Source organism: Orbicella faveolata, unplaced genomic scaffold, assembly GCF_042242905.1.
Source record: "Orbicella faveolata isolate gen_17 unplaced genomic scaffold, um_ofav_v1 contig_35, whole genome shotgun sequence".
Classification (NCBI taxonomy): Eukaryota; Metazoa; Cnidaria; class Anthozoa; order Scleractinia; family Merulinidae; genus Orbicella; species Orbicella faveolata.
This window is the reverse complement of record NW_028301564.1, coordinates 1932435-1959602: the sequence shown is the minus strand read 5'-3', so window position 1 is coordinate 1959602 and position 27168 is coordinate 1932435. Positions and strand designations below refer to the sequence as shown.

Below are 27168 nucleotides of genomic sequence, written 5' to 3'. Positions count from 1 at the left end.
ATTATATTGTAAGTATTATATCTAAGTATTGTAAAGGAAACGTAGATATAGTTAATTTAAAAAATGTACGAAGGCAGTTATAATTAATAAAAGACCGCAGCCAGGTTAGTGTTTCTGGTCCGTTAGCTCAGTCGGCAGAGCGTGGTGCTGATAACGCCAAGGTCGTGAGTTCGACCCTCACACGGACCAACATTTTTTTTTAACTGCAACACACTATCTTAAAATTTGTACCTGATTTCCCTGCTCTCTACTGTCGAAAAACTAATTTTTTAAAATATCTTTTTTCCGCCGGATCGGTACAAAACAAAACGACTGGATCAAATTTATCTTAGTTTATTATCTTCCTAGCTCTTAAAAAAATGTTGAAATGTTGTTGCTTCTAGTGGTCAATGCGCTAAGCTCCAAATGTATCAACTAGATATGACAGGCTTAAAAATCCCAACTGGCGGGAGGCAGACCAGTTGGCTATTTACAAGCATGACCAAGAAGTTGAAACTAGGGCCTACCGAGAAGCAACTCCAACCAAGCGGTCAAATGAAGAGCGGGACTTGAACCCGCGACCTCCGCGAAGTCCGGCGTTGTAACAACGCTGCCTTCTCCTACTGGTTTGAAAAAGATGGATGTCAACAGAAACACTTGGTTAAGGGTTATTCTTCATCCAGAGGGTTTCATGGGGGTCAGTTACAATTGTTTTTTGCACGAACATGAAAGTAATTTGTTTTATAGGAGGAAGGTATTCCACTGTTTCAAACGGGCCGTTGTGACGTCCTAAAAACCATCGTAGAATTGTCTGTTTCTTTATGATGCTGTCTTCATTGACAAAAGAATATTTAAAAGGGCCTGTCCGGGAGTCGAACCCGGGACCTCTCGCACCCTAAGCGAGAATCATGCCACTAGACCAACAGGCCAAACGTGGTTGAGCTTCCATTGACAAATGTCTTAATCTATACTAACACCACCAGTTATGTGTTGTCTCATTGGCCAAGACAGTTTCTACCCAACTCCCCCGATTTTTCGCTTTTCATGTCTTTCGAGCAAGATGCAATAATGTAGCAGAAACCTTAAGCAAGTTAAAATTTCATCCAAACAACTAAATTTGGTGTAAATTTTACAAAATCCCTCGAAGGAAGTCTCCGTGGCGCAATAGGGTTAGCACGTTCGGCTGTTAACCGAAAGGTTGGTGGTTCAAGCCCACCCAGGGACGGTTCTTTTTGTTTTGGTAATTATTTTCTATATAGTTAGCGTCAAGAGCCCATCCTGTTAGCGTAATTTCTAGTTGCACGGATGTGATGTGAATAAACCGTTATTACCCTGATCGTGATCGTTATCATTATTGGTTTTTTGACGGTCGAAGCAAATTTGGCCGTAATTTTTCATAAAAGGGTACAAATTTGCCGATATTTGAATAATCCAATTAGTCCTATAATTTGTGCATTTAATATTACGTCTTTAGTCTTCAAACGTTTGTCTAATTAACGTCATTACATCACCTCTGTTACCCCCGCGCATCTATCTCCTGCTCTCAAGGACTCAACATAAGTGTATCTTTTTGTGAGATATTAAAACGTTCCTTTCTAAATACCATTACTTGACCCCAGTCAATCATTTAGTTCTTAATTAAGGATATCTGAGACATTTGACGGCTAATATTGGTTTGTTCATTTGACGGTTGATGGTAAAAATATTGCGCTTTTGACGGCTGACGGTTAAAATTTTGGCCATTTGACGGTTAACTCCATTGGGAACCTTTGGTAACGCTAAAACAAGGATAACGTTGTTTTTGAAAAACTTTAATATTGAGCATCATGAGAAGTAGCCAAATTTTCAACTGTTTGCTGTACTTGCTGATCAAAAAACGAGAAAACTACCAGTTGCTGATTAGCACACCACTGAGTATGGCACCTTTCATTCGTAACCGGTTCCCGTAGTGTAGTGGTTATCACGTCCGCTTAACACGCGGAAGGTCGCCGGTTCGAGCCCGGCCGGAAACAACTTTTTTTGTCAATGAGACTTTATCTTGCTACCCAACTCTAGCCATGTCAGAAGCGAAAACAAGCGAACAAACAGAAAAGAAAACAACAACAATAACAACAGAAAAGAAAGTCGTTGCTGTAACTGAGCTCCTTTAATTTTTTATTCTTCAGCAACTTCATATTAGGAGCAACACCTTAAGTAACGCTATCAGAATTTGATCTTTACAAAACTTAAGTTACTGATTGTTAGTGGATTGGTAGCCAGAAATGTACGAGTTTCAGCTGGAGAAACCAAAAGTCTCTTTGCAATTAGTTGACAGTTGAACGCAATTTTTGTGTTAAATGTCAGCTTTCAAATAACCGAACGACAAAAGCCATCGTTTTAATCTTTTTCTGTTTATTTTGTTTTGTTCTATGGTAATTTAAATGGAATAATTGATCAATTTCTTTTTTACGTTTTGCTGATAAGATTTGGCGGAAAATAAAGATGATGACATCGACCATTCCATTCCAAACAGTCAATAACCTTAACCCCTATTATTGTATAGCATGATGTGAACATCTTTGAGGGTGAAGAGTACTTTTGCAGGTTGCTTAAACATTTCGCCGGTATCAGGAGACGATGAAGACTGAGATAGATAATCCTTCACATGTCTCAAGGTAATTCCTCTCGTACTATTTTTAGATGTAGTATCCAGTTGTCCCGCGAATAATGTTAGCACGCGCGTTGCGTTGATGTTTTCTTGGAGGATGAAAATGCACGTATTGAGGCCCTTGGGATGCTCTTGAGCTGTGACTAAAATTCTAACTAAACTCCTGCTACCTGCAAACTCTTCTGGATTTACATTGGTCAGTGGATTCACGAAAATTCTAACAGGAAGCGAAGGAGAGAGGGAAAGAATGAGTGAATGTCCCATCTATACCTACAACTTGAAAAATACTTTGTTTTTCGAAGTTGAGATTTATGTAAATGTTGTTGCACCATGTGTAAACTCGTCTGAGAACAGTTGCAGGGCCCCAATGAAGAACACCTTTGATGAAGTATGCTCCCTGCTACAAAAACCTTACTGTTATGATTATTTTAATTATTACTTTAAAAGAAAAACAATTTGGGCCTGTCCGGGAGTCGAACCCGGGACCTCTCGCACCCAAAGCGAGAATCATGCCACTAGACCAACAGGCCAAACATACAGTAAACTGTTTAGACGAATGCTTTAATCTGCTACACCGTTGACTCAGCTGATGTTTTAATACCTGTTCTGTGTTGTGTTGTAGTTACCAGTCTATCTCCGGAGTTAACGGAGTTTTCCGCGTCATGTCAATAAAGCAATTCTGACTCAGCACTAACACGAGACATTTAGTGGGAATAGTTTATTGAGGATGCGTCAGTCAACTATCTGATGCAAATGTATTCCGTCTAATAAGAAAATCTATCTCCTTGCAAATTAAAACTGTTGGTTCTAACAATTAGAACCTGCGTTACGCCAAATACGAAAAACCACTAAAAGCGTACCCTAAGATATGGTCAAAAAATGTGTGGAAACGTATTCAGCAGAACCCCGAGGAAAGGGTACATATCAATAAGCTAGAGCATTTTACAAGACTCTGTTAAAACAAAGCTTAATAAAATGTTGGACAAACACGAAGACTGACCGGTCAAGAATGACGTAAATTTCCCGCCAAAAGGCAAAAGAAAAATAAACCCGTTAAACATCCCAGGACACCCCGCGAGCCTCTCCATCATGTTCTCAGAAGAGTAATCTCTGACTAATTTGTCCCTCAAACGTCAGAAATTACATATTTCAAAAGCGCAAATAAGTTTGTTGCTTTCTCGGTACAAGCTACACGATCAAAAAAGAAAAACAAAACATGCCCATCTTGATTGACAGACGTCACAAAATAATGAATATCAACAAGCGAATTGCTTGTTAACCGTTTTTCATCAGCGGCAACGATTTTGATATTTGATTTTGATATTTGCCAGTGGTGCCTCATTTGCATGATCCAGCAAACATATAAATATGTTAAGTGATGTTTGCGGCCTTGTTTAATGTTTTTCTAGCTCAAAATCACTAAGATATTTAAATCAGATTGGAGGGGAGTGGAAAACAGTGAGCTGCCATCGGAACAATTTTTTTTTTATAACCATAGGTGTGTTACCTGTAGAACTATCAGCCTACCAAGTTTTAATGGTCTCCGCTGCAAATTTATCCGGATATTTCAATTTATATATTCGACGTAATATTGATTTGAGTGTTTCATTTGCATATTTTACTCATTTTTTAAACTTAAATATCTCCGGAACTAATACTTATATTTGCAAACGGTAAAAGGCGTTTTTAATCTTTCGTGGAACTCGATGTGATTCACCCAAAACTTCAAGGGGTAAAAATTTGATCATAGTACCATGTTAACGCTGTTTAGAAATACTTCCTTTTAAGATCAATAGTGGTTCACGGAGGTTTCCGTAGTGTAGTGGTTATCACACCCGCCTAACACGCGGAAGATCGCCGGTTCGAACCCGGCCGGAAACATTCATTTTCGTTTCTTTATTTGACTTCTGTAGTTGATTGCATGTCTCGATTTCTTTATGAACTGTTTTATGGCATCTGGTATTTTAATGGTAATGAAAATATACTCAAGTAATAGTAATCTTGACAAGTAAATTAACCATAATTGAGGGATGTCAAAATGTAATATAGCAGACTTTGCTGCATCAGTTCAATTATTTAGCAGTTATTTTTCTGTTGTAATATTATGACAATAGCTTGTACCAAATACTCCCAAAAATGTTCAAAAATTCTTCCAAAACTAGTAATTTGTTTTATCCAAGACTCTGTTTTTCATGTAACAATCGGGGGATTAGCTCAAATGGTAGAGCACCCGCTTTGCATGCGGGAGGCACCGGGATCGATACCCGGATTCTCCATATAATATTATTATACTCCAAAAGACAAAGTTCAGATCAACAGTGATTTTTTAGTTTTATTTCGAAAGTTAATTTCTTCAAAATTTTACAATAGTAGTAAGTATTTTTAATTGTTTTACACTAGTTAATGTGGTGTATTAAAATCTCCCTTTTTTTTATTTTGGTAACATTTGACAGAAACTGGTAACACGTTTTTCAAAACAGTCTCGCTAAAACTAGGGCATCTGTACCAGGGGCAATTAGCTCAAATGGTAGAGCGCCCGCTTCGCATGCGGAAAGTACCGGGATCTATACCCGGATTCTCCATTTATATTTTTTATCAATTTGTTATTATATAGTATTTTTTCACTGTTATATTTTAAAACGTGCATTGAGAATTTCTATTGCTATTCCTTTCAGGAGACGATGTTCATGTCTTTATCTGTAGGAAACCGTGAATGCACCTTATTCTCAAGGTTAAGCAGATTCTCATTGAAAATTTATTTATTGAATGCGATTATTATTTTTTTAAATCTTCAAGAAGAGCTGGCTTACTGCTAGTGGAACTTAAGTATGGCTTCATAAGTATGAAATCATATCTTTGCATCATTTGTCCCTGTATTACATTCATTGTGTGCATTTTTCATGAGCGTTTTTAGGGCTGATTTCGACGCTAAGAATCATTGGTAAATGTACCGGTCGCCATCTTGTTCCCCAAAGTGGATTTTTTTAGATAATTTTTAGATAGGTTTCTTATCGCGACACCGACACGAACCTACAAGCTTATAACTTAAATTCCATCGTGTTTACTAAGTAATGATTATTCATTCATTCATTCATTTATTCATTGCAGATTCTTAGCAAAGCTATCGTTTCCTGCAGTTAATTTTTTTTCTTCTAATTTCTGCTCTGGATATAGGGTGGCAAGAGAGTCACACGTGCTGTTATCATGCGCAGCTTTTTGCTTCACTAATAGGACAACCAACGACAACTCTATTAGCATTTTTATGCAGTTTAAAAACTCCCTTTTCTGTTTTGATAAGGACTGAACGGAAACCAAAGCAAGCCAAATTTGTGTTTCTCTTTTTTGAATCTAGATTCTATGTCATCGAGCGTGTCCGTTAACCAAAAACGCGTAACAAAAGAAAATTCGTACTTAATCAAACTTTGGATGTGCGAAGATCGTTTCCCGATTAATGCTCGAATGACCGACTGCACGATTGAGAGGAACAAAATATGCGAAGATTAGTCTCGATTGATTTGTCGGTAGACTTTCGGTTAGTCAAACCTGTCAATGTTCGTAAGAGGGAGTTACTTGTTAAAACGGAGAAAAAAAAAAAAATGCGAATTTACTAGCAGAAGCACAGCGTTACGAAGCATTATCAATGCTTACGATCCCTAACCGCTGACATTGCAGACTCGTTTTTCCACGCTCTTCGAAGTGACGCGAATTGGTGAGTAGAGAAAGTTTTCTATTTTTTCCTTATACAACCAGGCACAGCTGTCAGCGAATGTGCCAAAACATTGTTCTCGAATGATCTCGCATGATTTTGAGTGGTTTCCGAAAGGTTTTGATTGGAAATACGATTGTTACCTGCGTTCAAAGCAGCTATCGAGCAAATAAAATGCACATTTCCAAATTGATGTTTATTTCATGTTTTCATAGAACCCGGAACTAACATAATGTTTGTTTTGTATAAATATTTGTTTCAGCTACAGGCAGGATCGATTCTAAACCGCTCTGCAGGCAAAAAGCTATCTGAGCCAGGTCGACACAAAGATCGTTCATATAAATTCTTCATACGGAAATTCCGGATTCCTTCAATATTAAATACCGACAGAACGGGAAGGTTTGCCTTACATGTACAAACAAGAGTAGGTTCTGAGTCGTCTATTCACCATCGTTCCAGCTTAACTGGATAACATTTCTATACTATCTCAAAGGGATGTCATTGGTTTTGTGAAAAGTTTTTATGAAGCTGGAGTTATTGACTGTTGTGGCCGCCGCCCTATACATTGACGACATAGCACACGAAAGTTTCCCGCGTCCACTGCTGTTCCCGTCTTACCCATCCCGTCCTTGCATCGTACAAAGGTCTCTAATGTTGCTTGTGATGCAGAGGACATAAATGCCATGCACTCAAATTTTTAAACAATATTTCGCAATGTATAACAGAATCTGCAATCAGGCCGGTTACATCACTGGGCGACTCAAATGGCACAGAAATCACGAATTCACTGTTCGCGGTAATTCATTCCTCTCAAGGAAACTCGAATTCCTTTCGAGGGATTATTCAACCCTTTCGAGGGATTATTCAGCCCTTTGGAGAGATTATTCAACCCTTTTAAGGGATAATTCAACCCTTTCAAGGGATTATGCAGCCCTTTCGAGGGAGTGCGCATCCCTGTCGGCGAAGGATTATGCAGTCAGAGCACAACGCAGTCAATTCCACCGCGATTACATGAGAGTTCCTCTTAAGGAGATGTGACCCTCTTAGTAGAGTGCAAACAAAAAGCTCTAGTTGACGAAATCATGACCATGGAAAGCACATCCACAGAAGCTATGTCTGGTCATTATGTAACTAGTATTTTTTCTTCCTCGGAGTGAAAGACAATCTTTCCAGTCATTTTACACTTAAGGCAAGGTACATGTAAGAGTAAATCTTTAATCTTTAATCAGTATACTTATCAGTTGCTGCACGAAGGCTTTTTTTAACTTCATTATATTGTAAGTATTATATCTAAGTATTGTAAAGGTAACGTAGATATGGTTAATTAAAAAAAAAATGTACGAAGGCAGCGCAGAAAACTGTTTTGAGCAACCTTAAAATAAAAACATTGTCCCATATCATAGGTGCGCGCGGATCTTAAGACTTACGGTCTTCGTCCCCGAATATGGCTCCTGTTAGAACATAAGTTACTGATATTGACGACACATTAGAACGTATATGGGAAACAACGGCTGATAAATAATTTCGGGATAACTATATTTAAGCAAATTTAAGATCTTCTCATCATTTGAGAAAGCATGTTAACAACATATACATACATCTTAATGAATAAAATTAACCAAATCAGTTTGAATACAACAATAACTGAAATCGCGGGTGCTGTTTCTCATCAGGCCTGACTTTTGATAACTTTCTTGTACAAAGGCAGTAATACTTAAAAAAAAAGGCACCGAGGTTAATATGTCTGGTCCGTTAGCTCAGTCGGCAGAGCGTGGTGCTGATAACGCCAAGATCCTAAGTTCGACTCTCACACGGGCCAACCTTTCCTTTTAAGGACGTTCGCGCTTATTGCTTCTGCGCATCCTTACTGCGCACGCAAATTCACACGGCACGTCATGCATGAGCGCGGGCGCTAAGTAATAAATAATCACTGATAGGGCAGATGACCATTGCTATTAGGGATCTTGGACGTTCGGTGACCCCCATTTTTCTTTTCAAGAGCAGGTTTTATTTACAATTACCTCTACCTTGTCTACAAATGAACAAAAAATCAATGTGGGAAGTTAAAAAAAAAAAAAAAAAAAAAATCAAGATTTCTGTCCACGGGACATCGAATCCTGCCATCGTGCGGCTGCAAGTCGCGTGAAAATATGGTCGCTAAATGCAAACTTGTCCTATAAGGAGCCTCACCAGTTGACTAGATTCACTTAATAGATCCACTTAAACAATATTTGGCAGGGAACATTTCACTTCAAAGTTCTAATTGCAATATTTTTGGGCTTACGGATACTGTGGCCTTATTCGCTAACGAAGCCCGATAATTTCAGATTTAGGGTGTTCTTCCGGGCATGTTCTCTCTAAAACGAAGTCGGTGACCCCTAATTTTTTTTTACATTTCTGACAAACTAGCTCATTATCTTACAGTAGTAAACGTCTCAGAAAAAAATTAATGTTGGAAAATTTGCTCGCGAAAGTCGCACCCTAAGCGAGAATCATACCACTAGACCAACAGGCCAAACGTGGTTGGACATCTTTTGACAAAGCTCCTAATCTACCTCTCTCCGTTGAACTGGTACTATAACACCTGTTATGTGTTGTCTTATTGGCTAAGACAGTTACCACCCAACTCTCCCGGTTTTTTGCTTTTCATGTCTTTAGAGCAAGATACAATATGAAACCTAATGATTTTTGGTTTTTTTTCTTTTTAAAAAATTGATAGATAAACATTAAAACACGTTGATGCCTAATGTAGGGCGCCGTAGCTCAGTTGGTTAGAGCGCCTGTCTCGTAAACAGGAGGTCATGGGTTCAAATCCCACCGGTGCCTTAGAGATGCCGCACTTTTTAATTCTCGTTACTTTTGAAAATTGCTCATCGAAGCTTCACATGTTCTACAACTGGGATATGTTTTGGTTATGTTATCCAATGGATTTACTTTTAAGGTGTACGCAGGGGTCGACTGAAAACTTTCAAGAAGTATATAGAACGTAATTTTGCGAATGGCTTTCTTTATGGACTGGAGCTGCTAGGTCTCCTGGCTTTTTCCTGTGTCAAGCCAGGAGACAAGACAAAAAAGTCGTCGTTGAAGAAATTAAGGTGAAATTGCCAGGGCCACCCCTGAAGTCCTTTTTGTAGCAGACCATTTACTTTTAATTTGCTTCGGTGAGCCTATTCCGGAGAGCCCATTAAAATACACAGTTCGGAACGTACGCGAGGAAGAAAACAACCCTGAATTGATCGTTTGACTCAAACCAAGCATTATTTTTTTTCTCTCGTTTCAAATACAATGAATTGCTTACAGCAGTGTTCAATGAAAGGAACTCTTGATATCTTTATACACTTGCTCTTCAGGCCTCATTTTCTCTTGATAGGGTGTAGAAGGAAATTTTAGAGAAAATCTATAACTATCAGACAAATTTTCACTTGCAAATTTGAATATCTGTTAAAGATATCAAAACATCTCTCGTAGAAACAATAATCTCCCGGCCACCGACCAATGGACTATGAAAATTCAGTCGGCAGTCTGGACAGCGTTTACTGATAGCTTAGAATTCAATTACAACTTTAACAGCTGATCTGCAAAATTTACTGATGTATATATATATTTAAGATAAGACATGATTAGAACATAAATGGGAAACAACTCCTAATTTCTGGATAACTATTATATATATAACCTCTCTTTACTCTCGGCAGTGTTATAGCACAAGTGCTAGTGGCGCCGAGCATACAACTCAACCAAATAATTCAAATTGAACATAACATTGTTAAGTATCCCAATTGGCCGGAGGTAAACCAGTCGGCTATTTAAAAGGGTGGCCGAGGATTTGAATTAGGGGCTACCGAGAGACAAATCCAGGTAGTGGTCAGAGCGGGACTCGAACCTGGGACCGCTGGATTGCGAGTCCGACATCTCGACCACTTGGCCACGCTGCTCCATATTTTAACAAAAATCTCCTTATTTTCAGTTTGAAAAAACCACGTTAACAATATATACTCTTATAGAATTAAACAAAATCAATTGAAACACAACTGTAACTGACGAAGGCTGGATTACCAGCCGCTGTTCGGGCAAGGAGCCCGCGCATCTCCCCTGACCGAACTCGGGAAGACGGCGGTAATCGAGCCTATAACTGACACCACTAAGCGTTTGCTATATCTCACCAGACCCAACTTATAGTAAATTTCTTGTACAAAGGCAGTATTACTTAATAAAAGACGGCACTGAGGTTAATGTGTCTGGTCCGTTAGCTCAGTCGGCAGAGCGTGGTGGTGATAACGCCAAGATCGTAAGTTTGACCCTCACACGGACCAATATTTCTTTTAGCTAAATCAAGTGGAAAACACTATCTTAAGATTTTTATCTGATTTCTCTTTTCCTAATTCTTGGCCTTTATTTCAATTAAAAACCTGATTTGATCAATATATTTTTTTGATCGCTACAAAACAATGCTACTACATGAAGCTGGAAACCGGGGGGTACCTTATGAATTTCTGGGTGGGGATGTGCTGCTGGGACCCTCAAACCCTAGTTCAGCTGAATTTTGCTACCCTATACTAGAGTAACCTGCATTAAAACCACCAATTTCCGTCTGAATCCCGAGTTTTGACAGTTAATAATATCCAGTAGTGTTTCATGATAGTCACTGGCTATCGACGCTGTTGAGGCCGAGTTGCAAAAATTTAAACTTGCCGATTTCATTTGTTTTTTATATTTTTGAGTGGCAATTCCCGTTTTCTTTAGTTTAGATAAAATCTTCAACCAACTGGTTAGTTTCGTGAAAAATGATACTCTATTCTAGACCCAAACGCTCTGATTTATATACACTATACTAGAGTAAACTGCTTGAAAACCATACCCTTCATTACGGCACTTACCTATACAGCCCATATATAATGGCAGTATCCCCCCCCGTGGGATGGAGAGTACCGGTTTGAAAAAAATGGATGCCAACAGAAACATTCAGTTAAGTCATATTCTAATATAAAGAGGCTTCATTGTGGTCAGTTAGAATTGTTTGCACAAAAGTGACAGAAATTTGTTTTAAAGGGGGAAGATAATTCACTGTTTCATATGGCATTTGCGACGTCACATAAGCCATCGTAGATTGTTTCGTTTTGATGTTGTGTTCATCGACAAAAGAGTATTAAAAGGGCCTGTCCGGGAGTCGAGCCCGGGACCTCTCGCACCCTAAGCGAGAATCATGCCACTAGACCAACAGGCCAAACGTGGTTGAGTATCCATTTAGTAAAGGTCTTAACCTATTTCTCTCTGTTGAACTGGTACTATATAACACCAGTTATTTGTTGGCTTATCGGCTAAGACAGTTACTATCCAACCTCCCTGCTTTGTCGCTCTTCACGTCTTTCGCAAGTTAAAATTTCATCCACAATAGTAAATTTGATGAAAATTTCTCAAAGCCCATCAAAGTAAGTCTCCGTGGCGCAATGGGTTAGCGCGTTCGGCTGTTAACCGAAAGGTTGGTGGTTCAAGCCCACCCGGGGACGATTCTTTCTGTTTTGATGATTGTTTTCTATATAGTTAGCGTCAAGAGTCCATCCTGTTAGCGTAATTTTTAGTTGTATTGCATGTTAGTAGGTCTTCTGAATGGGATGTGATCTGAATAAAACGTTACTATAGTGATCGTTATCATTATTGGTTTTTTGACGGTTGAAGCAAATTTGGCTGTAATTTTTCATAAAAGGGTACAAATTTGTCTGTATTTGAATAATCCAATTTGTGCATTAAATATGAGGTCTTTAGTCTTCAAATGTTTGTCTTATTAACGTAATTACATCACCTTTGTTACCGCCGCGCGCATTAATCGCCTGCTCCCGTAAATAGAAGTTAAACGACTTGAACATAAGCAAACTTTTTGTGATATATTAAAACATTCCTTTATAAACAGCATACCTTGCACCTAGTCAATCGTTTAGTTCTTAATTAACGATATCTGTTCGTCGCTGTGTTAGTAAGTTTCTTCCTGTTTTTGGTGACCTGTATTGGTCGACAACATGTCATGCCTTTCGATCGTCGTGAGGCTGATTTTTCCTGGTTACTTGCTCATGGTGTAGTTCTCACTGCTGATCGTCTGCGTCCGTCTTTTCGCATGTCGTCTGTTCCTCCTGATTGTTTCTGTGGTGCTCCCTTAGAGAATGCTGGCCATTTGTTTTTTGAGTATAGTGCACTTTGGCCCAGAACGTTTTGGCTTGGGTGCAGTCACTGTTAGTCCTTGCTGTTCCGTCTGCTCCGTCATTGTGTCTCCGTCATGTGCTGTTTGGTTTTGACAGTGCTGAGTTCACAGTTATCCCTCTGGTTTTTTCCTATTTGATCAACCTTGCTAAACATCGCATCTGGTTGGCACGTAATGATTTCCGTTTAAGGAACCAGCTGCCCTCTGCGGTTGATGTCATTGCAGCGGTTCGTTCCCAGGCCTGTTTTATTCTAAAACTCTGGTTTCCTAAGTGTGGGGTGCTTCTGGTGTCATTGCTTCAGTTTCTGGTGACGATGTTCAGTTTAATTGCTAACTTGTAGTCTGCTGGTCAGACTCCACTGCCAGTTTCAATTGTTTGTTTCTATTTAAATCCAAAAAATCACAAAAAAGTATCCATGTACGTTCTGTTGTATTGTGTCCTGTTTTTCTTCCCTGTTATGTTCCTTGTGTGGGTCAATTCCGGGCGACTTTTGGCGACGTGGGCGTCCCTCTCCTCGGTTTGCATGTGTTGGCATTGCACCTCGCCTTCACCTGCTCTCCACAAAAAAAAAAAAAAAATTGATAGGACTCTGCTCTCATCTCTGATAGCTAGAAAAAATTTTCCAAATAAAAAGTTTACAAAGCGTTATTTGTACAACAATGGTCCGAAAAACATCTGCCTTCAAAAAAAAGTAAAGCATATTAGCTAGTAGAATAAAGACTGCTGGAGAATCCGGGTATCGATCCCGGTACCTCCCGCATGCTAAGCGGGCGCTCTACCATTTGAGCTAATTCCCCAAACCGTAAGCATTTGGCTCAATATACAGGTTACTATAACTATGGAAAAAACAATGTTAGAGGCATGACCCGGTAATTAGTTTTTAGCTTTTTTCCTCAACATTTTACTTAGAATTTCTTTGTAAAAAAACATAATTTAAAAAAAAAATGTTGCTTTTCATTCTAGTTCCTTGTTATTTAGGACATAAGCTACTGATATTGCCGAGACATTATTGGGAAGTATATGAGAAACAACTGCCAATAAATAATTTCGGGATAACTATATTTCAACAAAAACCTCCTCATCATTTGAGGAAGCACGTTAAAAATACATACATACTCCTTAAAGAATAAAACCAATTCAGTTTGAACAAAGCCGATAAGCGGGTGCTGTTCCTCATTAGGCCAAACTTTTGATAACGTTCTTGTACAAAGGCAGTAGTACTTAATAAAAAACGGCACCGAGGTTAATTTGTCTGGTCCGTTCGCTCAGTCGGTAGAGCGTGGTGCTGATAACGCCAAGGTCGTGAGTTCGACTCTCAGTTAAGTAAACCAGCTGGAAAATACCATTTTAAGATTTCTAACTGACTGTAGTCTGATTTTTCTTTGCCTGTATTTTTTTTTTCATTAGTTAATTCCCCCTAATCAGTTCAAAACAAGAGGACTAGATCAAAATTACTTTAGTTTAATATTTTCCTAGAAGTCGTTGGAAATGTTTCCCGGCCAACAGAAACACTTGGTTAAGTCATATTTTAATCTAGAAGGGCTTCGTAGTAGTCACTGGGAATTGTCCGCGCAAAAATAAAAGTGATTCTTTAAAGGAGAAAGGCATTCCGTTTTTTCATATGGCCGTTGTGACGTCACAAAACTATCGTAAAATTGTCTCTTTCGTTATGATGCTGTTTTCATTGACAAAAGAGTATTAAAAAGGGCCTGTCTGGGAGCCGAACCCGGGACCTCTAGCACTAAAGCGAGAATCATACCACTAGATCAACAGGCCACACGTAGTCGGACATCATTTGACAAAGGTCTTAATCTACCTTTTTCTGTTGAACTGGTACTGTAACACCTGTTATGTGTTGTCTCAATGGCCAAGATATTTCCTATCCAAATCTCCCGGGTTTTCGCTTTTCATGTCTTTCGAGCATGATACAATGTAGCAGAAACCTTACACAAGTTAAAATTTCATCCACAAAAATAAATTTGATGAAAATTGTACAAAATCCTTCGAAGGAAGTCTCCGTGGCGCAATCGGCTAGCGCGTTCGGCTGTTAACCGAAAGGTTGGTGGTTCAAGCCCACCCGGGGACGGTTCTTTTTGTTTTGATAATTATTTTCTATATAGTTAGCGTCAGGATTTCATCCATCCATCCTGTTTGCATAATTTTTAGTTGTAATACATGTAAGTAGATCTTCTCAAACAAACAGGCACTGCGCGGATGTGATGTGAATAAACCGTCATTATCGTGATCGTGATCGTTGACGGTTGAATTGAATTTGGCTGTAATTTTTCATAAAAAGGTACAAATTTGCCCATATTTGAATAATCCAATGAGTACTATAATTTGCGCATTCAATATTGCGCTGTAGTCTTCAAATGTTTGTCTTATTAACGTAATTACATCACCTTTGTTACCGCCGCGCGCATTAATCGCCTGCATCCGTGACTAGAAGCTGAAGGACTTGAACAGAAGCATACTTTTTGTGATATATTATAATTTTAAAACGTTCCTTTATAAACAACATACCTTGCCCCCAGACAATTGTTTAGTTCTTAATTAAGGATATATGAGACATTTGACGGCTAATATTGGCTTGCTCATTTAATGGTTGACGGTAAAAATATTGCGGTTTTGACGGTTGACGGTTAATATTTTGCCCATTTGACGGTTAACCACATTGAGATCCTCTGCCTAACGCTAAAACAAGGATAGCGTTGTTTTTGAAAAACTTCAATACTGAGCATCGTGAGAAGTAGGCAAATGTTCAACTGTTTGCTGTACTTCGTAGACTTGTTTTTTCTGTCCTCCTGATCAAAAAACTAGAAACTACCAGTTCCTGATTGGCACACGACTGAGTATTGCAGCTCTCATTCGTAACTGGTTTCCGTAGTGTAGTGGTTATCACGTCCGCTTTACACGCGGAAGGTCGCCGGTTCGAGCCCGGCCGGAATTAGATGATTTTTTTCCTATGAGACTATATCTTGCTACCCAACTCTAGAGAGCTCTTACAGAATTTTGAGTCAGCGAAAACAAAACAAAAGGAAAAAACGAAAGGTGTGACGTAACTAAGCTTATTTAATTTTTTATGCTTCAGGAACTCATATTAGGATCGATACCTTAAATAACGGTATCGAGCTATGATCTTAACAAAGCTTATTTTATTGATTGTTAGTGGGTTGGTAACCAGAAATGTACGAGTTATAGTCGGAGAAACCAAAAAAATCTATTCGCAATTAGTTGACGGTTGACTACAATTTTTGTGTTAAATGTCAATTTCAACTTTCATATTCTCCAACGACAAAATCATCGTTTTAAACGTTTCTATTGTTTTTGTCGTGCTCCAGGGTGTTTTAATTGGAGTAATTAGACAATTTCTTTTATACGTTTTGCTGATAAGATTTGGCGAAAAAGAAAGATGATGACATCGACGATTCCATTCCAAGCAATCCATAACCTTAACCCCTATAATTGTATAGCATGAAGAGAACATATTTGAGGGTGTAGAGTATTTTGGCAGGTTGCTTAAACATTTTGCCGGTATCAGGAGAGGATGAAAAGTGAGCCACGTCATGCATCAAGCGTGCGCGTTAAGTACTAAAATGAACAATGATAGGGCAGATGGCCACTGCTATAGCTCTGCTTGGATTTAACGATCTTGGACGTACGGTGACCCCTACTTTTCTTTCCAGAAACAGATTTTATTTACAATTATCTTCACATTGTCCAAAAATAAACAGAAAATCAAGATAGAAAGTTAAAAAAAGAGAAAAATATGAAGGAAGTTAGCGCGGCGCTAAGTAATAAAATAATCACTGATAGGGCAGATGGCCATTGCTACAGCTTTGCCTGGATTTAAGGATCTTGGACGTTCGGTGACCCCCATTTTTCTTTCCAGGAACAGGTTTTATTTACAATTACCTCCACATTGTCTACAAATGAACAAAAAATCAATGTGGGAAGTTAAAAAAAAATTCGAGATTTCTGTCCACGGGACATCGAATCCTGCCATTTTGCGGCTGCAAGGCGCGTGAAAGTATAGTCGCTAAATGCGAACTTGTTCTTTAAGGAACCTCACCAGGTGACTAAATTCACTTAATAGGCCCACTTAAACAATATTTGGCAGAGAAAAGTTCACTTCAAACTTGGAATTTATACTATGTTTTTCCAAGTTGAGATTTGTGTAAATGTTGTTGCACAATGTGTAAACTCATCTGAGAACAGTTGCAGGGCCCCAATGATGAACACCTTTGATGAAATATGCTCCCTGTTAAACATTTATTATTATGGTTATTGTTCTGTGTCCAACTCTGCTAATTAATTTTCCGCGTCCCGTCAATAAAGCAAGATCAGGAGCTCATGACCAGGAGCGTCCATCTCCCATACCAACCCTAGGATTCAACCCTTTCTCGTATCTTTTTATTTTTAGAATTTGACCTCTTGGAGTTTTCGCACCCCACCTTTCAAACGCCCAATCAAAGCCCAGGTGGTCCCGAGGGAACCCTAAGAGTTACCAATTCTAAAACAACACATTATCTCCTGTCATAATTTTTTCAGCTCAATACGCTAAAAGGAACCACGAAAGGTCCCGCCATGGACCTTTTGAGGCTGATCACCCAAAGAGGTATTGAGCTATCTTAGTGCTGCTGAAAGTTACCGAGCGTGAAAGTGGACATGTGACCAACCAGGAGCCATAATCGGGGACGGAGACCGTAAGTCTTGGGATCCGCGCGCACCTATGATATGGGACAATTTTTCTATTTTTAGACCAATTTGCGCCATCCTGACGTCATATATCCGCGCGGATCCACGCACATGTCGGAGGCTCTCGCGTGGATGTTGTCACGTTGCGTGATCAAATGGTGAGAGTTGCGAGATTCTCTTGCAGATTTTTCACAACGATGGCAGGGAATAAGGCAGGGAATAAGAACCAGGGCTCTTATATGTTGTTTTATTCTCTGAGCTAATAAAAAAGGTGAGTTTTTTAGGGTCGAAAAAATGACTTCAATTTCGCGCTGAGAATGACTGATAACTGCTCGCGCTTCAATTTGTACGCGTAAGCTTTTGCGTTTGTTCTGTAAAGAAAAGTTGTATGTAAGAAAATTCTTTACTCTGGTATCGCGGTAATTTGTGAGTTTCCCTGACAATGCTTTAAATCATAACCAAACCCTGTTTTTGATCGTTTCTTATTGTCTCTGTTTGTTTGGCGAGTTTGCAAAAGTTTTTGAAAGGAAATCCCGACGTGTACAAGTAGCTCATTTGCATAGTGCAGCGCGTGCACTTTCAAGTCCGAGTTGGTGTTTTCAATTGTCAACAAATGGCTTGACAAAGATTTCTTTCGTTGCCTTTTGTGCCCAGATGTTACAACAGTTTTCACCAACGCCGAAAGGCTACTTACATCATGTGTGTTTCTTTAACATAGTGAAATTTTACACTGCGAGAATAAAATAGAGAAGGAGTTTTGACAACTCAACCAACAAAATCGAAATCGTTGAGTGTTCGAGTTGATTAAAGAAAGCGTCATCGTAATTTTGCCGATTATTTCTGCTGTTTTCACATATTTTCAGCTAAGCTTTTCATATGTTCTCAAACATATATCAACCTTAAACATATTTTAAAACTAGAGATATTGTATAAGCTCGATGTACGTTTTCACACGAAAGTGGGCAAGTCCAATTTGTCATGTTTTACTGACTGTACAAAACACGCATCGGTGGGCGCTCTTATTCATCGACAACAGACAATCTATTCAGGATTTTTACACAAACAAAACTGAGCAGCATCTACAGACATAAACTTAATTGTCACTTATTGGGCGTTGAACATCAAGCGTTGCTTACAATTCAGGCGAAACTCAAACTTGCAATTATTATTATTTTTTTAACTTTTCGGTCGAGATAGACTCTGGCGAAATCCTCGCAAGCGTGTGGCAAGAGGAGGGAAACTTTGAAGTCCTGAAACGCTGCTATATCCAAATATATCCAACTAGCTTTTTGCTGTGTTTTGGAAAAGCTGTTAATCTTCAACAAACGTGAAACTTAGAGTGGAGTAATGTGGAGCTCTTAAAACAATCAGCGGAACACAGCTTGGTCAGTGATATAAAGCGGCACATAAAATAAAGTTAACTAAATTCGAAACTGTCTTACTTCGCCCAAACTGGAGCAGCTTACGACGAAAGTACTGAAGTAAAATTCCAACAGACATGAACGTATTGAGTTGTGGACCAAAAGCATCAAACATTTCGGAAATTTCGAACGCCATTTCCCCGCGCTACATCCGTAAAAATCCTCCCAGCATATACGCACGTATGCCGCACGGGATGGCGCAATTTGTTCTAAAAACAGAAAAATTGTCTTATATCATAGGGACAGCCCCAATACTAGAAATGGCGCGCGCTTACGGTCTCTGTCCCCGATTATGGCTCCTGGACCAACCTAGTGCTACATGTATTAACAATGTTTTTTTTTAAAGTTTGTTTTTTTCTTTTTAGTTTTAAAAAAATAAATAAATAAACAATAATACACGAGGTTATATAATGTAAGGCGCCGTAGCTCAGCTGGTTAGAGCGCCTGTCTAGTAAACAGGAGGTCATGGGTTCAAATCTCATCGGTGCCTTACAAATGTTACACTTTAAAATTTTTTATTACTTTCGAAAATTGCTCAACGAAGCTTCACATGTTGTACCACTGGGAATTTTTTTGGTTGTGTTATCCCATGGATTTACTTTTAAGATCTACGCAAGAGTCGACTGAAAAATTTCAAGAATTGTATGGAACGTAATTTGCGAATTAATGAGCATTAAAATATAAATAGGACCCTGCGCACGCTCTGATTGGTCAAAAACCCATGTTTTATCAGAGTATAAAGCGCTTTTAAAACATTACTTAAATTTAAATAGACGCTCGGGATTACATTAGTTGCGTTATTTCAAAGACATTTCTTTGATCGACTTGTCTCGTTTGATGAGTTTACATTTCTTTTTTCTTTCATTGCCGTAAGAGTAGTTCGCTCCAAGGTGGGGGGCTGGGGTGGGGGCGGATAACTACGATGGACTAGCATCCCATCCATGGAAAAGAAAAATACTCTCAGTTGTTTAATACAACGGAGACTGGGATTAGCTCTGCAGTGTGTGGGCTAGCAAGGCCCGGGTTCGGCCATTTAACCTTTCCTTACCATTCCGTGCCAAAGGAGGGCGTCAATTTCAGTTCTAAAAGATGAAATTAAACCTTTAACTGCCAGGTTACAATAAAGCAATTCGCAAAGGAAAGAGTAATTCTTCACAGAATCTTTGCGTTATCTGTGTTATACAGCTGTTTTGAGAAAGGTTGCGCTGCAAACCGTAAAAGAGTACCGCGCGACAAATATACCGAAAGGTGCTCTGGGTATTGCCCGTTTACCGCTGGTCGATTGAAGTCCACGTTGTTTTAGAGCGACAGCGGAAAATTCATTAATAGGAGTATTCTCATCTTCTCTGATAGCTAGAGAAAATTATCCAAATAAAAAGTTTACAAACCGTTATTTGTACAACAATGGTCGGAAAAACGTCTGCCTCCAAAAGAAAGTAAAGCTGCATATTAGCTAGTAAAATAAAGACTGCTGGAGAATCCGAGTATCGATCCCGGTACTTCCCGCGTGCTAAGGCGGCGCTCTACCATTTGAGCTAATTCCCCAAACCGTAAGCATTTGGTTCAATATACAAGTTACTATAACTATTGAAAAAACAATGTTAGACGCATGACTAATTGGTAATTAGTTTTACTTTTGTTTCTAAATGTACTTAGAATTTCATTTTAGAAAAACAGATAATTTAAAAAAAATGTTGCTTTTCATTCTAGCTCCTTGTTATTTAGAATATAAACTACTGATATTGACGAGACATGATTAGAAAATAAATGGGCGACAACTTCTAATAAATAATTTCGGGATAACTATATTTCAACAAAAATCTCCTCATAAATTGAGAAAGCACGTTAACAATATATACATACATCTTAAAGAATAAAACCAAATTAGTTTGAACAAAGCCAATAAGCGGGTGCTGTCCTTCATTAGGCCAAACTTTTGACAACGTTCTTGTACAAAGGCAGTAGTACTTAATAAAAAACGGCACCGAGGTTAATGTGTTTGGTCCGTTAGCTCAGTCGGCAGAGCGTGGTGCTGATAACGCCAAGGTCGTGAGTTCGACCCTCACACGGACCAACTTTCCCTTTTAATAAACCAGCTGGAAAATACTATTTAAGATTTCTAACTGACTGTACTCTGATTTCTCTTTTCCTGTATTTATTTTTGATTAGTTTATTCCCCCTAATCGGTTTAAAACAAGAGGACTAAATCAAAATTACCTTAGATTAATATATAGATTTAGCCAAGCCTAAAAGCGGAGCTCCTGATTGCAATAACTGATGATAAAGGAAAGAGAGAATTATTTTTTCTTGGATCAGAAACTCAAAAAATGATCAATTGCGAGCATGCAATTGTTCAGCGTGCGGTTTTGCTATTTTTTCCATTTTAACGAACTATATCCAACAAGCCTAACCAAGATTGTAGAAATTACGTACGCAATATATCAGGAAATTTCCAAGAGACGATTGTACAAGGAATATGTTAGAAGTTAGGGGTTAATTTGCGCCGAAATTTTGCCTTTGCGAGTACTCTTTCCTTGTACCCCAGAGAAATAACGTGAATTGAGCCCGCGATCCAACCGTTAAACCAGTAATTGGTCAGCGGTCAACTTTAAAAAAAACACGCAACCTCGATGAGCTCTGAACCTGAGCCCGCGATATAGTCACATGATACTGGTCAGCGAATAGCTTGTTGTGACAGCTGTTAATTAACAATAGCGTGGACGCCCAAAATCAAAGATGTAGTTATGGTAATAGTGCTACCCTCTTAGTTTTCAAGGTATTGGCGTACGGACGGACGTTCGTACGTACGTACGGACAGTCACGTGACAACAAAAATTTTTCGGATCGATGGGTTACCAAATTTTCTAAGGTATGGGGTTCCGCTCGCGCGCCTTCGGCGCGCAGGAGCTCCGCTATTATGTTTTGTTCATTGACTAAAGAGTATTACGAAGAGCCGTCCCGGGGATCAAACCGGGACCTCTCGCAACCCACCCAAAGCGAGCTAGATCATGCCTCTAGACCAACAGGCCAAATATGGTTAAACGTCATTTAACGAAGGTCTTAGTCTACTTCTCTCTGTCGAACTGGTTCTATAACACCTGTTTTGTGATATCTCTTATTGGCCAAGACAGTTACTACCCAACTCCCCTGGGTTTTCGCTTTTTATGTCTTTCGGGCAAGATACAATAATGTAACAGAAACCTTACGCAAGTTAAAATTTCTTCCACAAAATTTGATGAAAATTGTACAAAATGTCTTAGTGGAAGTCTCCGTGGCGCAATCGGTTAGCGCGTTCGGCTGTTAACCGAAAGGTTGGTGGTTCAAGCCCATCCGGGGACGGTTCTTTTTTGTTTTGATAATTATTTTCTCTATAGTTAGCGTCAGGATTCCATCTATCCACCCTGTTAGCATAATTTTGAGTTGTATTGCATGTAAGTAGGTCTTCTTAAACAAACAGCCACTGCGCGGATGTGATATGAATAAACCGTTATTATCGTGATCGTGATCGTTATCATTATTGGTTTTTTGACGGTTGAAGCAAATTTGGCCGTAATTTTTCATAAAATGGTACAAATTAGCCTGTATTTGAGTAATCCAGTTTTTGCATTAATTATGAGTTCTTTAATCTTCTACTTTTTATCTAATTAACGTAATTACATCACCTCACCGCTGTACGCATTAATCTCCCGCTCCCATAACTAGAAGTTGAAGGACTTAAACATAAGTGCATCTTTTTGTGGTGTATTAAGACGTTCGTGTCTGAACAGCATAAATTTCCCGTAGTCAATCGTTTAGTTCTTGATTAAGGATATCTGAGACATTTGACGGCTAGTATTGGCTTGCTCATTTGAAGGTTGACGGTATCAGGAGAGCATGAAGAGTGGGATAGTTAATCTCCCTTATGTGTCAAGGTAATTCCTCTCAAACTATTTTTAGATATAGTATCTAGTTCTCCGGCTAATAACGTTAGCACGCGCGTTGCGTTGATGTTTTCTTGGAGGATGAAAATGCACGTATTAAAGGCGCTTGGGATTCTCTTGGGCTGTGACTAAAGTTCGCTTTAAATTGATCAACGGATACTCGAAAAGTCTAACAGGAAGCGAAGGAGAGAGGGAAAGAACGAGTGAATGTCTCATCCATACCTACAATTTGGAAAATACTAGTTTTTCGACGTGTAAACTCATCTGAAAACAGTTGGAGCGTCCCAATGAAAAACACTTTTGATGAAGTATGCTCCCTGCTAAAAAATTATAGTTATGATTATTTTAATCATTATTTAAAAAGAAAAACAGTTTGGGCCTGTCCGGGAGTCGAACCCGGGACCTCTCGCACCCAAAGCGAGAATCATGCCACTAGACCAACAGGCCATACATATAGTAAATTGTTTACACAAATGCTTTAATCTGCTACTCCCTTGACTCAGCTGGTGTTTTAATACCTGTTCTGTGTTGTAGTTACCAGTCCAACCCCGCTGATTAACGGAGTTTCCGCATCATGTCAATAGAGCAATTCTGACTCAGCACTAACACGAGACATTGAATGGGAATAGTTTATTGAGGATGCGCCAGTCAGCTATCTGATGCAATTGTATTCCGTCTAATAAGAAAATCTATCTCCCTGCAAATTAAAACTGTTGGTTCTAACAATAAGAACCTGTGCTACGCCAAATAATTACGAAAAACCACTAAAAGCGTACCTTTAAGATATGGACAAAAAATGTGTGGAAACGTATTCCTCAGAGCCCCGAGGAAAGGGTACATATCAATAAGCTAGAACATTTTACAAAACGCTGTTAAAACAAAGCTTAATAAAATTTTCGACGAACACGAAGACTGACCGACCAAGAAAGACGTAAATCTCCCGCCGAAAAAAACAGAAACCAATTTTATCCCTTATCTGATCAGAATGAGAAAAAGATCAAAAAAAAAAAAAAAAAAAAGCAGTGAAATAGACAAAGGAACAGGATCATTACCCCCACATAATAAAAAAAACACACTTCTTAGTTTTAACAATAATTCTATTATGAGGAGAACACAATTCTCTTTCCTGGCTACCAGATGTTTCTTTCTCGAATCCATGAAGTCTCTCTCCTTCTAATGTAGGGCGCCGTAGCTCAGTTGGTTAGAGCGCCTGTCTTGTAAACAGGAGGTCATGGGTTCAAATCCCATCGGTACCTTAGAGGGGTCGCACTTTTTAATTCTGAATACTTTTTGATTACTTTTGCTCATCGAAGCTTCATATATTGTTTAACAGGGAAGTTTTGTAAGGTTGTGTTATCCAATAATAGTTTTATTTTTAAAGTCCACGCAGGAGTCGACTGAAAAATTACATGACGGTACATTTAAAGTGCTACTATATATATCATGAAATTCGCATCTTTCCTATCTAAGCCATTTCAAAGCATAAAAAAGTAGACTGTGAGGGAAGAAAAAAGCTCTTTACTATTTCAAAGATCTCCTTTCGTTCTAGAGATATTCAAGATTTTGAAATATGCAACTTGACCTAGTGAGGACGTCATAAACTCAACCAAATTTTGATCAAATTTCATGAAAAAGATATTTCAGCCAATTTGTATCAGAAAACTTTGATTCTTTGTGGTACGATTCTACTAGATGTGCTCCACAATATGAGCTAAACAGTACTGTTACCATGGGAACATGCTGGGGTCCAGACCTCCTCGATATTGAAAGCTTTTCTGACCACCTTTGCCGTTCCATTCTCTATTTTCGAATTGCCCATAATTAACTCTGTTCGCCCCCCAAATTTTGCATTAACTATTGTTGTGAAATACTCTTGGGACGTCTGCATATTCCCAAGAGCATTTCACAACAAATTAATAGTTTATGCAAAATTTGGGGGGCAAACAGAGTGAATTATGGGCAATTGGAAAATAGAGAATTTTGATATTTGACAGTGGTGCCTCATCTCCATGATCCAGCAAGCATATAAATTTGTGAGGTGGTACTTGTGGCCTTGTTCAATGTTTTTCGAGCTGAAAATCACTAAAATATTTGAATTAGATCGGAGGGAATGGAAAACAGTGAGTTGCCATGGGAATAGAGTTTTTTAAGTGTGTTGACTCTAGAATTATCAGCGTATCAAGTTTCAATGGTCTCCGCTGCAAATTAAGCAAGATAGCTCTATTTATATATTCGATATAATATTGAGCTGTCTCTCACTTGCATATTTTACACATTTTTTGAACTTAAATATCTCCGGAACTAATGTTGATATTTGCAAGCGGCAAACGGCGTTTTAAATATTTCGTGGAATTCCATGTGATTCACCAAAAAATTCAAGAAGTAAAATTTGATCATAGTACCACGTTAACGTGGTTTAGAAATACTTCGTCTTAAGATAATCGGTGGTTTATCGAGGTTTCCGTAGTGTAGTGGTTATCACGTTCGCCTCACACGCGAAAGGTCGCCGGTTCAAGCCCGGCCGGAAACATTCTTTTTCGTTTCTTTATTTGACTTCTGCAGTTGCTTTTTATGATTGCATGTCTCGATTTCTTTATGAACTGTCTGGCACCTTGTATTTTAAGAGTAATGATACTCAAGTAATATATAGTAAGCCTGACAAGTAAATTAATCATAATTGAGGGATGTCAAAATATAATAGAAGACTTTGCTGCATCAGTTAAATTATTTAGCAGTTATTTTTCTGTTGTATAATATTATGACAATAGCTTGTACCAAATATTCTCAAAAATGTCCAAGTATTCTTCCAAAACTAGTAATTTGTTTTATCTAAGACTCTGTTTTTCACGTAACAACCGGGGGATTAGCTCAAATGGTAGAGCGCCCGCTTTGCATGCGGGAGGTACCGGGATCGATACCCGGATTCTCCATATAATGTTATTTTACTTCAAACGACAAAGTTCAGATGAACACTGACTTTTTAATATTATTTGGCAAGTTATTTTCTTCACAATTTTACAAATAGCAGTAAGTCTTTTTTATTGTTCTAAATTAGTTCATGTGGTGTATTTAAATGTCCTTTTTTATTTTTGGTAACACTTGACGAAAACTGGTGACCTGTTTTTCAAAATAGCCTCGTAATAGCTAAGGCATCTGTACAATGGGGGATTAGCTCAAATTTTAAAAAACCCGCTTCGCATGCGGGAAGTACCGGGATCGAAACCCGGGTTCTCCAACTTCTAGATTTTTGCTACCCATGGTAGCATTTTTTTGGTCTTTTTGTCTTTTCTGTTTGCAGTTCTTTTTTCTCATTTATCTGCTCATAAAAAGCAGGTAGTGTGCCATAACTTCCTGCACAAAATTACTGTATTATTCATCATCAGTATTGATTGTTATTCGGATTCTCAATTTTGTCATTGGATATTTGTTTTTCATTGTATAGCTTAAAACGTGCATTGAAATTGTCTGTAGGAAACCGTGAATGCACCATATATATTCTCAATGTTAAGCAAATTTTCATTGAAAATAAATTCATTGAATGCGATTATTATTTTCTTAAATCTTTAAGAAAAGCTGGCTCACTGGTGGCGGAACCTAGGTACGGCTTCTTCGACACAAGTTGTCATGGCGTCTGTAACAGCGAGCCAAAATCCACAGTGGGAAAAAATGGTGGCTGTACATTTCACCTCAATGTATGGCGTACATTGCAAAGTAGGCATAAAATCATATCTTTGCAACATTTGTCGCTGTTTTACATTAATTGTGTACGCTAGGTTTAAAGCTTTAGGAAGTTTTCTGCGCATTTTTCACGAGCTTTTCTCAGGGATTTTGACGTTAAGAATTATTGGTAAATGCACCAGTCGCCATCTTGTTCCCCACAGTGGACTTTTTTGGATAATTTTTAGATGGGTTTTCTTATCACGACATCGACATGAACCCACAAGCTTACAGCTTAATAAGTTCCATCGTGTTTAATAGTAAAGATTACTCGTTCATTTATTCAAGATTCTTAGCAAAACTATCGTTGCCTTCAGTTAATTTTCAATCATCTAATTTCTGCTGTGGAAACGGGGTGTGAAGAGAGTCACATGTGCTGTAAAGTCTGGTTTTCACTAGCGAGGCAAACACAAGCGCAAACACAAGCGCAAACACAATAATTCTTATCTCACTGTGGAAACGGCCTTGACACAGGCATAAGCACAAGGACAATCACAAGCTAGGGATATTAGCCACACGTGGTTATGTTTGGCCGGTGAAAACACTGGATCCAGATTACCTCGCGCCTAAACAGTTCTTCAAAATGGCGGAAAGTTGAAATGATTTTCCTTGTGCTTGTGTTTGCGTCGAATTTCGTTTTTACTTGGGTCATCCGTAATGCTTGCGTTTGCACTTGCGCTTCTGCTTGCGCCTCTAGTGAAAACCGGGCTTAATCATGCGCAGCTTTTTGTTTTACTAATACGAAACCAACGACAACTCTATTAGTTAGTTTATACTGCTTTGTTTAAAAACACTTTTAAAACTCAATTTGCTGTGTTGATAAAGGCTGCACGCAAACCAAAGCAAGCCAAATTCGTGTTTCTCTTTTTTCCTTTTTTGCGCGGGA

At 38.7% G+C, this 27168-nt stretch overlaps 19 non-coding genes across 19 annotated transcripts; 14 read left to right on the top strand and 5 right to left on the bottom strand.

Annotated features, from left to right (window-relative positions):
• The first annotated feature begins 116 nt into the window (after nt 1-116).
• Trnai-gau (transfer RNA isoleucine (anticodon GAU)) lies at nt 117-189 on the top strand. Its single transcript has one exon. It is a non-coding gene; the product is annotated as a tRNA-Ile (tRNA).
• A 647-nt stretch (nt 190-836) lies between these two features.
• Trnap-agg (transfer RNA proline (anticodon AGG)) lies at nt 837-908 on the bottom strand. Its single transcript has one exon. It is a non-coding gene; the product is annotated as a tRNA-Pro (tRNA).
• Nucleotides 909-1918: 1010 nt separating this feature from the next.
• Trnav-aac (transfer RNA valine (anticodon AAC)) lies at nt 1919-1991 on the top strand. The gene has a single exon. It is a non-coding gene; the product is annotated as a tRNA-Val (tRNA).
• Nucleotides 1992-3084: 1093 nt separating this feature from the next.
• On the bottom strand, nt 3085-3156 carry Trnap-ugg (transfer RNA proline (anticodon UGG)). Its single transcript has one exon. It is a non-coding gene; the product is annotated as a tRNA-Pro (tRNA).
• Nucleotides 3157-4434: 1278 nt separating this feature from the next.
• Nucleotides 4435-4507, top strand: Trnav-aac (transfer RNA valine (anticodon AAC)). Its single transcript has one exon. It is a non-coding gene; the product is annotated as a tRNA-Val (tRNA).
• Nucleotides 4508-4829: 322 nt separating this feature from the next.
• On the top strand, nt 4830-4902 carry Trnaa-ugc (transfer RNA alanine (anticodon UGC)). The gene has a single exon. It is a non-coding gene; the product is annotated as a tRNA-Ala (tRNA).
• A 4182-nt stretch (nt 4903-9084) lies between these two features.
• Nucleotides 9085-9158, top strand: Trnat-cgu (transfer RNA threonine (anticodon CGU)). Its single transcript has one exon. It is a non-coding gene; the product is annotated as a tRNA-Thr (tRNA).
• A 2326-nt stretch (nt 9159-11484) lies between these two features.
• Nucleotides 11485-11556, bottom strand: Trnap-agg (transfer RNA proline (anticodon AGG)). Its single transcript has one exon. It is a non-coding gene; the product is annotated as a tRNA-Pro (tRNA).
• A 209-nt stretch (nt 11557-11765) lies between these two features.
• Trnan-guu (transfer RNA asparagine (anticodon GUU)) lies at nt 11766-11839 on the top strand. Its single transcript has one exon. It is a non-coding gene; the product is annotated as a tRNA-Asn (tRNA).
• Nucleotides 11840-13250: 1411 nt separating this feature from the next.
• Nucleotides 13251-13323, bottom strand: Trnaa-agc (transfer RNA alanine (anticodon AGC)). The gene has a single exon. It is a non-coding gene; the product is annotated as a tRNA-Ala (tRNA).
• Nucleotides 13324-14538: 1215 nt separating this feature from the next.
• On the top strand, nt 14539-14612 carry Trnan-guu (transfer RNA asparagine (anticodon GUU)). Its single transcript has one exon. It is a non-coding gene; the product is annotated as a tRNA-Asn (tRNA).
• Nucleotides 14613-15402: 790 nt separating this feature from the next.
• Nucleotides 15403-15476, top strand: Trnav-uac (transfer RNA valine (anticodon UAC)). Its single transcript has one exon. It is a non-coding gene; the product is annotated as a tRNA-Val (tRNA).
• Nucleotides 15477-19061: 3585 nt separating this feature from the next.
• Trnat-agu (transfer RNA threonine (anticodon AGU)) lies at nt 19062-19135 on the top strand. Its single transcript has one exon. It is a non-coding gene; the product is annotated as a tRNA-Thr (tRNA).
• Nucleotides 19136-20646: 1511 nt separating this feature from the next.
• Trnai-gau (transfer RNA isoleucine (anticodon GAU)) lies at nt 20647-20719 on the top strand. The gene has a single exon. It is a non-coding gene; the product is annotated as a tRNA-Ile (tRNA).
• Nucleotides 20720-21910: 1191 nt separating this feature from the next.
• Nucleotides 21911-21984, top strand: Trnan-guu (transfer RNA asparagine (anticodon GUU)). Its single transcript has one exon. It is a non-coding gene; the product is annotated as a tRNA-Asn (tRNA).
• Nucleotides 21985-22940: 956 nt separating this feature from the next.
• Trnap-ugg (transfer RNA proline (anticodon UGG)) lies at nt 22941-23012 on the bottom strand. Its single transcript has one exon. It is a non-coding gene; the product is annotated as a tRNA-Pro (tRNA).
• Nucleotides 23013-23747: 735 nt separating this feature from the next.
• Trnat-ugu (transfer RNA threonine (anticodon UGU)) lies at nt 23748-23821 on the top strand. The gene has a single exon. It is a non-coding gene; the product is annotated as a tRNA-Thr (tRNA).
• A 1201-nt stretch (nt 23822-25022) lies between these two features.
• On the top strand, nt 25023-25095 carry Trnav-cac (transfer RNA valine (anticodon CAC)). The gene has a single exon. It is a non-coding gene; the product is annotated as a tRNA-Val (tRNA).
• Nucleotides 25096-25422: 327 nt separating this feature from the next.
• On the top strand, nt 25423-25495 carry Trnaa-ugc (transfer RNA alanine (anticodon UGC)). Its single transcript has one exon. It is a non-coding gene; the product is annotated as a tRNA-Ala (tRNA).
• Nucleotides 25496-27168: the final 1673 nt, after the last annotated feature.